Source organism: Notolepis coatsorum, assembly GCF_963971535.1.
Source record: "Notolepis coatsorum genome assembly, chromosome: 12".
Lineage (NCBI taxonomy): Eukaryota > Metazoa > Chordata > Actinopteri > Aulopiformes > Paralepididae > Notolepis > Notolepis coatsorum.
Genome location: NC_140176.1, coordinates 121,395,271 through 121,406,158, shown reverse-complemented (window position 1 = coordinate 121,406,158; position 10,888 = coordinate 121,395,271).

Genomic DNA, 10,888 nt, shown 5'->3' with positions numbered 1-10,888 from the left:
CAGTGTATCATATATATCATAAAGGACACAGTGTATCATATCTGTCATAAAGGACACAGTGTATCATATCTATCATAAAGGACACAGTGTATCATATATATATATAATAAAGGACACAGTGTATCATATATATATATATAATAAAGGACACAGTGTATCATATATATATATAATAAAGGACACAGTGTATCATATATATATATAATAAAGGACACAGTGTATCATATCTGTCATAAAGGACACAGTGTATCATATCTATCATAAAGGACACAGTGTATCATATCTATCATAAAGGACACAGTGTATCATATATATATATATATATATATATATATATATATATATATATATATATATATATATATATATATATATATATAATAAAGGACACAGTGTATCATATATATCATAAAGGAAACAGTGTATCATATCTATCATAAAGGACACAGTGTATCATATATATCATAAAGGACACAGTGTATCATATCTGTCATAAAGGACACACTGTATCATATATATCATAAAGGACACAGTGTATCATATCTATCATAAAGGACACAGTGTATCATATCTGTCATAAAGGACACAGTGTATCATATCTGTCATAAAGGACACAGTGTATCATATATATATATATATATATAAATATACACAGTGTATCATATATATCATAAAGGACACAGTGTATCATATATATATGGAACCACAACAAACCAAGCCAAGCGTTAATATGGCCGCTCTAGCTACCCCGGATGCCCCGTGTCCTTAAAGTGACAGTGTAGGTGGATTATGTCCCGTCCAGGTAAGTGCCCATGTAAGTGCCCACTACATATGTCCCCCCAGAATTCACCCTACTAACTCATAAAACGGGTCGGTAGACGGACCTCCCGACCATAACGGCTCCGAACAACTGGAGCCGGCATATGAGCTACCGTGGGACCCCCTGGGGCCTTGCGGTGGCGGGGAGGGCAAAGGGCAAGGTGCCTATTGGGCGGTGAGGGACTCATATTTTCAAAAAGTGATTTAGGGTGACGAGGTTTAACACAGGGAGGTCGCCCCCGCCGCGGGGGCTGAGCGAGTGCCACGGGGTGATCCACATCCAAGTGAGCTGGCTTAAGCCTGTCCACCGAGACATGTTCCGTTTTACCGCCAATGTCCACCACGAAGGTCTTACTTCCCGTCTGTAGGACCCGAAACGGGCCATTGTAGGGGGGTTGAAAGGACCCGCGGTGGGCATCGTGCCGTATGAACACATATTCCGTCGCCTGGAGGCCGGGTGGAACACGAGTCTGTGGCAAACCATGCTGCGAGGTGGGGACCGGTACAAAAGCCCTAGCGTTCTCCAAGTTTGAAACGCGCTGCTGGGTCGCAGACCAGGGGTCTGTGGTGTCAGGTAAAAACTCCCCGGGGACCCGCAGCGGTTGGCCATAGACCAGCTCAGCCGACGATGACTGGAGATCATCCTTGGGGGCGGTCCTGAGACCCAACATGACCCACGGGAGCCTGTCGACCCAACTACCATCGCTAAGGGTAGCTCGGAGAGAGGCCTTCATGGACCGGTGAAACCGCTCACACAAACCGTTAGCCTGCGGGTGATAAGCGGTAGTGCGGTGCAGTCTCACGCCTAAGTTTCTGGCAATCTCGGACCAAAGCTCAGAGGTGAACTGAGGTCCGCGGTCCGACGAAAGGTCAGACGGAGCACCAAACCGGGCCACCCACGTATATATAAACGCCCGAGCCACATCAGTGGACGTTGTGGATGACAGCGGAACGGCCTCTGGCCACCGAGTGGTTCTGTCCACCATCGTGAGGAGGTATGTGAAACCATGCGATGGGGGCAATGGACCCACCAGGTCCACATTCACATGGTCAAACCTCCTTTCGGGCACGGAGAACTGGGCCAAAGGAGCTTTAATGTGTCGGTGTACCTTAGTGAGCTGGCACATCACACAGATCTTAACCCACCCGCTCACATCCTTTTTCAGCCCGTGCCAAATGAACTTGGCTGCCACCTGTTTTTGAGACGCCCTGTTTCCGGGGTGAGAGAGACCATGTATGATGTCAAAAACATGACGTCTCCAACTGCTGGGCACCACCGGTCGCGGCCGTCCAGTGGAAACGTCGCACAGGAGTGTGCCGTTAGCCTCATTAAATGCCACATCCTCCAGCCTGAGTGCTGTGATGGCCGTCCTGTAGGCCTGAACGTCCAGGTCAGAAACCTGGTCTGAGGCCATGCGTGCATAGTCCAAACCAACATGGACGGCCCCGACCAAGGCCCGAGAGAGACAGTCTGCCACTAGAGTGTCCCTGCCTGCGACGTGCTGAATATCCGTAGTAAACTCTGAGATATATGACAGGTGCCTCTGCTGACGGGCAGACCATGGCTCACTTACTTTAGCCATAGCAAAAGTGAGTGGCTTGTGGTCTACAAATGCTGTGAACGAACGAGCCTCCAGCAGGAAACGGAAATGCCGCACGGCCAGATAGAGGGCGAGGAGCTCCCTATCAAAAGTGCTATATTTGCACTCATTAGGACGAAGCTGTCGGCTAAAAAACGCCAGTGGCTGCCAAGCCCCACTCACCCACTGTTCGTATACCGCTCCAACAGCATAGTCTGAAGCATCAGTGGTGATGGCAACAGGGGCGTTAGGAAGTGGGTGTGCCACTGTGCCAGCCTGGTTGCATTGGCCAGGGCGGTTTTAGTATCGACAAACGCCTTGCGTCTCTCATCCGTCCAGTCCACCACATGTTTGGCGATTTTACGCCTGAGAGCCTCGTAAAGAGGTCGCATTAGCTGAGCAGCCCGGGGGACAAACCGATGGTAAAAATGTACCATGCCAAGGAACTCTTGCAGAGCCTTGATGGTGGGTGGCAGTGGAAAATTTGCTATGGCGTCAACCTTAGATGGGAGGGGAACTGCCCCATCTTTGGTGACGTGGTGCCCGAGGAAATCGATCCTAGACAGCCCAAACTGACATTTAGCTGGGTTAACTATGAGCCCATGCTGACTGAGTCGGTGGAAAAGGTGCTCTGCCTTGGTGGTACTGGCGACTAAGATGTCATCTAGGTAGACAAACAAAAAAGGCAGGTCCCGTAACACAGAGTCCATCAAGCACTGGAATGTCTGTGCTGCGTTTTTAAGCCCAAATGGCATGCGCAAGAACTCAAACAAACCAAAGGGAGTAATCACCGCCGTCTTAGGGATGTCCGCTGGGTGGACCGGCACCTGGTGGTAACCTCGAACTAAATCTATTTTTGAAAATATGAGCTTCCGGGTCAGGTGGGTGGAAAAATCCTGAATATGTGGAACCGGGTATCGGTCCGGTGTGGTTACCTCGTTAAGGCGGCGGTAATCGCCACACGGGCGCCACCCGCCGGCAGCCTGGGGGACAATGTGAAGGGGTGAGGCCCATGGGCTGTCAGAACGACGGATAATACCCAGGTTCTCCATGTTGGAAAACTCTGCCTTGGCAACGGCCAGCTTGGCAGGATCTAGGCGGCGAGCCCGGGAGTAGACTGGCGCACCTGCCGTAGCGATGTGATGCTCCACACCGTGCTTACTGGTGGAGGACGAGAAAGTGGGCTGGGTAAGGACAGGGAACTCGGCTAGCAGCTGGTGAAACTCATCTGTAATAGACAACATGTTAGACAAACCCACAGGAGGCGCTGCCCCGACAGTACATTCAAATGAACAAAAGGTGGTGGCGTCGATCAAAACAATCCATAAGCACACAGAAAATCAGCACCCAGCAGGGGCACAGACACATCAGCAGTGATGAAGTCCCAGCTAAACCGCCGCTCACCAAAACACAGCTCCACTAGCCTACTGCCATACATGCGGATTGTAGTACCATTGGCAGCTTCCATAGGGAGCCCATGCCCGTCGGCCAGGGTGTCCACCCTTGACGCAGGCAGCGCGCTTCTCTGTGCCCCTGTGTCGCACATGAAACGCCTGCCTGAGATGTTGTCCCGAATAAACAGTAGCCTGCCGGCCCCACCAACGCTCATGGCCACTGTTGAGCGCCGGCCCGGGCGTTTCCCGGCCCCTTGTAAGTACATGGGGGACGGCATTGGTTAGCCCTGGCTCCATACTTGGTGTGAAAGAAACACCAGCCAGTGTCTCTCCCTCGCTGGCGAGGGGCTGCCACCGCAGCAGCGACGGTATAATCCCCATGGTGAGAGGAAGAGGGTTGGTCATGGTAGAACACGGCCGTATAGTGTTGCTGCTGGCTGGCCAAAAATAACTTATCCGCCTAACATACGGCAGTCATTTATTGTCGTGTTTGCCAAGGCGGCCCTTACCTGAGCCGGTAACTGGTGTAAGAACAGCTGTCTGAAGAGAAAGTGGTTGGGCTCATGCTCTCCCATCAACGCCAACATCCTATCCATAAGCTCGGACGGTTTACTATCTCCCAGACCTTGCAATGAAAACAGCCGGTTAGCTCGTTCCACCTCAGACAGTTCAAAACACTTCAACAAGTGTGCCTTCAGCATGCCATATTTGTCGTGCGCCGGAGGGTTTGTGAGTAGACTCACCACTCTGGCTGCCGTGTTAGTCCTCAGCACAGCGACAACGTGATAGTACTTGGTGTCATCCTCTGAACTCTGGCAATTTCAGCGTGACTGCCGCTTCCACAAACTTCAGCGCGACTGCCTGTTCCATTGTTCAATCGTCCTTGAAAGCGTCCAAGAACGTCAGGGTCACCAATGTAGGAGACGGGAAATCACGACCAAAGAGAGTGAAGTTTCTTTGATCACACATCCGTGTGCATCATTTATTAGCATAGCCATGGAACCACAACAAACCAAGCCAAGCGTTAATATGGCCGCTCTAGCTACCCCGGATGCCCCGTGTCCTTAAAGTGACAGTGTAGGTGGATTATGTCCCGTCCAGGTAAGTGCCCATGTAAGTGCCCACTACAGTGTATCATATATATCATAAAGGACACAGTGTATCATATCTATCATAAAGGACACAGTGTACACACATAGACACAGTAGTAAAGAAAGCGAAGCAGCGCCTCTACCACCTGAGACAGTTAAGGAAGTTCAGAGTATCGGGGAAGATACTCCAGTCCTTCTACTCAGGAGCTGTAGAGAGCATCTTGACCGGATACATCACTGCCTGGTATGGAAACAGCACGGCACAGGACAAGAAGGCCCTACAGAGAGTTGTGCGCTCAGCCGAGCGTACCACGGGTATTGCGCTACCTCCCCTGCAGGTTCTATACAACAAGAGGTGCAAATCCAGAGCCTGCAGAATAATGAAAGACCCCCACCACCCCAATAACAGCCTGTTCCAGCTGCTGAGGTCAGGCAGACGCCTGCGAACCCCAGCTACTAGGACGGAGAGGCTTAGGCTCAGCTTCTTCCCCCAGGCCATCAGAGCCTTGAACAATGAACATTGAGTGCCACAGAACACTGAACTATCCACACACAAGCACACACGAGCACACACACGACACGCACGCTGTGCACGCTCACACACTAGCAGCCACTTTAACACTTTAACACGAGCGGGCACACACTCATGCCGCACACACGCACACTTATGGCCAAGAGGAAAGGCCACTTTAAATTAGTATAACAACAGGAACAGTGTATTGCACTACTAAAGCTACCTAGCATGTCCTATATGCTCTGTAAATACTATGTACAGATACCGAGATGTCACACCATGTTACCTGTTACCTGTTTATTGCACAATGTTGTTTTTTTATGGATTCTATTATATGTTGTACCACTGTATTGCACATCGTCACGGGCAAGACCACCCGCATTTCATTGTATACTTGTATGCCGTGACAATTAAAACTCTTGACTTGACTTGTATAATAATAATGCAGGACCTGTTGCAGAGGTCTTTATTCGGCATGCAACGACACTCAATGTTTTAGTGGTACACACAGTGGTTATTTTTTTTTAGCACACACACATTGTCTCTTTAGGATCGCAGATGCGATTTGTCTCTGCGATTAACCCATCCCGTCGTCCTTCCCCCCCAAGGTCAGCCGGGAGCAGACAGGCGTCAACGTGAGCCGCGCCAGGGGACCAATCCAAGTGCTCCTGTCCGTCTTCGTCAAGGACGCCACAGCGTTAGCGATCTATTGTTGTGCATGTTTTTCCATTGGGTTTATCTTATCGGGGGGGAAACCCTTGCGAGCACGGGGAGAACATGCAAACTCCACACAGAAAGGCCTGGGAGATACCCCACCTGGGTACCTGGCATCATGGAAACCTGGTCCCCAAGCGGGAATCGAACCCTGGACTTTCTTGCTGTGAGGCGACAGTGTTAACCACTACACCACCTGTCATATATCATATATATCATAACCTGACCTAGCTGCTTCGAACTGCTCTGTATTCTTGCAACAAACTCTCAGTAAGCCGTTTGACAATATTTTTGTCTCATAGCCGCCAAGTGTTCCTAGCTGTCTCTTCAAACGTTCTTTTTTTTTTTATTTTTTTTAACTTTTTTCTTTTCATGTCAACGTTCACACGCACAATATACGCTTACCTAGGATTTGACTTGATTCAACAACAAAGCAGTCGGGGCAAGCCGAAAACGGTCGAAAGTGTGGTTATTTGAAGTTTGGATTTGTTTTTTCACAACTGAGGTAGGTAGATTAAATCTTTTTAGACTAAAGTACAGAAAAAAGGTACCGTTGGGTACCGGTATCGATTCACAGGTACCGGTACCGTATCGGTTCAAATGTGAACGGTACCCATCCCTACTGAACACACAACTGCAGGGCAAGGGCATTTTTGCTCATGAAATGCATAGCCATGTGAAAGCCTTCATGACAAAGTTGCAATTAATTTCAAGGCAACTAGGCAGCAACAATCTCAAACACATGAAAATCCTGAAAGAAGTCAAACCATCAGCTGATCACCGGCACAGGTACTCATCCATGTTGGGAGCACTGCATGATGAATTTTCAAGGCGTTTTCAAGATTTCAAAAAGGTTGAGGATGAAATGCAGCTGGTTTCCTCTCCCTTTACCTGCAGTGTTGATAGTGCACCCACTGATGTTCAGCTTGAACTCATTGACCTGCAGTCTGATTCACTACTGAAAGAGCACTTTAAGTCAGCATCACTGCTAGAGTTCTACTCTGCTCTCAAGGAGGAGAACTTTCCAAACATGAGGAGACATGCTCAGAAGATGTTGGTTCTCTTTGGATCTACATATGTGAACAGACATTCTCAGTCATGACGTTTAGGAGGTGGGAGGTAGGAGGTGGAGGGAGGAGGGAGGAGGGAGGAGGGAGGAGGGAGGAGGGAGGAGGGAGGAGGGGGAGGCTCACCGGGGGAGGAGGGAGGAGGTGGAGGGAGGAGGGAGGAGGGGGAGGCTCACCGGGGGAGGAGGGAGGAGGTGGAGGGAGGAGGGAGGAGGGAGGAGGGAGGAGGTGGAGGCTCACCGGGGGAGGAGGGAGGAGGGGGAGGCTCACCGGGGGAGGAGGGAGGAGGTGGAGGGAGGAGGGAGGAGGTGGAGGCTCACCGGGGGAGGAGGGAGGAGGAGTAACACACTACCTCATGGTCACCTCTTCTCTACTAACACACTACCTCATGGTCACCTCTTCTCTACTAACACACTACCTCATGGTCACCTCTTCTCTACTAACACACTACCTCATGGTCACCTCTTCACTACTAACACACTACCTCATGGTCACCTCTTCACTACTAACACACTACCTCATGGTCACCTCTTCTCTACTAACACACTACCTCATGGTCACCTCTTCTCTACTAACACACTACCTCATGGTCACCTCTTCTCTACTAACACACTACCTCATGGTCACCTCTTCTCTACTAACACACTACCTCATGGTCACCTCTTCACTACTAACACACTACCTCATGGTCACCTCTTCTCTACTAACACACTACCTCATGGTCACCTCTTCACTACTAACACACTACCTCATGGTCACCTCTTCACTACTAACACACTACCTCATGGTCACCTCTTCACTACTAACACACTACCTCATGGTCACCTCTTCTCTACTAACACACTACCTCATGGTCACCTCTTCACTACTAACACACTACCTCATGGTCACCTCTTCTCTACTAACACACTACCTCATGGTCACCTCTTCACTACTAACACACTACCTCATGGTCACCTCTTCACTACTAACACACTACCTCATGGTCACCTCTTCACTACTAACACACTACCTCATGGTCACCTCTTCTCTACTAACACACTACCTCATGGTCACCTCTTCACTACTAACACACTACCTCATGGTCACCTCTTCACTACTAACACACTACCTCATGGTCACCTCTTCTCTACTAACACACTACCTCATGGTCACCTCTTCACTACTAACACACTACCTCATGGTCACCTCTTCTCTACTAACACACTACCTCATGGTCACCTCTTCACTACTAACACACTACCTCATGGTCACCTCTTCACTACTAACACACTACCTCATGGTCACCTCTTCACTACTAACACACTACCTCATGGTCACCTCTTCACTACTAACACACTACCTCATGGTCACCTCTTCACTACTAACACACTACCTCATGGTCACCTCTTCTCTACTAACACACTACCTCATGGTCACCTCTTCTCTACTAACACACTACCTCATGGTCACCTCTTCACTACTAACACACTACCTCATGGTCACCTCTTCTCTACTAACACACTACCTCATGGTCACCTCTTCTCTACTAACACACTACCTCATGGTCACCTCTTCACTACTAACACACTACCTCATGGTCACCTCTTCACTACTAACACACTACCTCATGGTCACCTCTTCTCTACTAACACACTACCTCATGGTCACCTCTTCTCTACTAACACACTACCTCATGGTCACCTCTTCACTACTAACACACTACCTCATGGTCACCTCTTCTCTACTAACACACTACCTCATGGTCACCTCTTCACTACTAACACACTACCTCATGGTCACCTCTTCTCTACTAACACACTACCTCATGGTCACCTCTTCTCTACTAACACACTACCTCATGGTCACCTCTTCACTACTAACACACTACCTCATGGTCACCTCTTCACTACTAACACACTACCTCATGGTCACCTCTTCTCTACTAACACACTACCTCATGGTCACCTCTTCACTACTAACACACTACCTCATGGTCACCTCTTCTCTACTAACACACTACCTCATGGTCACCTCTTCACTACTAACACACTACCTCATGGTCACCTCTTCACTACTAACACACTACCTCATGGTCACCTCTTCACTACTAACACACTACCTCATGGTCACCTCTTCACTACTAACACACTACCTCATGGTCACCTCTTCACTACTAACACACTACCTCATGGTCAGGAGGGAGGAGGGAGGAGGTGGAGGCTCACCGGGGGAGGAGGGAGGAGGGGGAGGCTCACTGGGGGAGGAGGGAGGAGGTGGAGGGAGGAGGGAGGAGGTGGAGGCTCACCGGGGGAGGAGGGAGGAGGGGGAGGCTCACCGGGGGAGGAGGGAGGAGGTGGAGGGAGGAGGGAGGAGGGAGGAGGGAGGAGGTGGAGGCTCACCGGGGGAGGAGGGAGGAGGGGGAGGCTCACCGGGGGAGGAGGGAGGAGGTGGAGGGAGGAGGGAGGAGGTGGAGGCTCACCGGGGGAGGAGGGAGGAGGGGGAGGCTCACCGGGGGAGGAGGGAGGAGGTGGAGGGAGGAGGGAGGAGGTGGAGGCTCACCGGGGGAGGAGGGAGGAGGGGGAGGCTCACCGGGGGAGGAGGGAGGAGGTGGAGGGAGGAGGGAGGAGGTGGAGGCTCACCGGGGGAGGAGGGAGGAGGGGGAGGCTCACCGGGGGAGGAGGGAGGAGGGGGAGGCTCACCGGGGGAGGAGGGAGGAGGTGGAGGGAGGAGGGAGGAGGTGGAGGCTCACCGGGGGAGGAGGGAGGAGGTGGAGGGAGGAGGGAGGAGGTGGAGGCTCACCGGGGGAGGAGGGAGGAGGTGGAGGCTCACCGGGGGAGGAGGGAGGAGGTGGAGGGAGGAGGGAGGAGGTGGAGGCTCACCGGGGGAGGAGGGAGGAGGGAGGAGGGGGAGGTGGAGGCTCACCGGGGGAGGAGGGAGGAGGTGGAGGGAGGAGGGAGGAGGTGGAGGCTCACCGGGGGAGGAGGGAGGAGGTGGAGGGAGGAGGGAGGAGGTGGAGGCTCACCGGGGGAGGAGGGAGGAGGTGGAGGCTCACCGGGGGAGGAGGGAGGAGGGAGGAGGTGGAGGCTCACCGGGGGAGGAGGGAGGAGGTGGAGGGAGGAGGGAGGAGGGGGAGGTGGAGGGAGGAGGGAGGAGGTGGAGGCTCACCGGGGGAGGAGGGAGGAGGTGGAGGCTCACCGAGGGAGGAGGGAGGAGGGAGGAGGGAGGAGGTGGAGGCTCACCGGGGGAGGAGGGGGGATGTGGAGGCTCACCGGGGGAGGAGGGGGGATGAGGAGGGAGGAGGTGGAGGCTTCATGGGGGAGGAGGGGGGATGTGGAGGCTCACCGGGGGAGGAGGGGGGATGAGGAGGGAGGAGGTGGAGGCTTCATGGGGGAGGAGGGGGGATGAGGAGGGAGGAGGTGGAGGCTTCATGGGGGAGGAGGGGGGATGAGGAGGGGGGATGTGGAGGGAGGAGGGAGGAGGTGGAGGCTCACCGAGGGAGGAGGGAGGAGGTGGAGGCTCCACGGAGACAGTGAACATCTGAGGACCATCTGAGGACCAGAGGAAACAGGATCAGAGAAAACTGAAGCACCACATGCAGGGAATCTAGTGGAGGGTAAACCCACCTAAACTCACTTTACCCAGCATCTTATTTTGTTAGCTGATATTAACGGGATATTTCCAAAAAAGATTATTAACAAATAAATCCAAACTATCTCTTTAAAGGAAA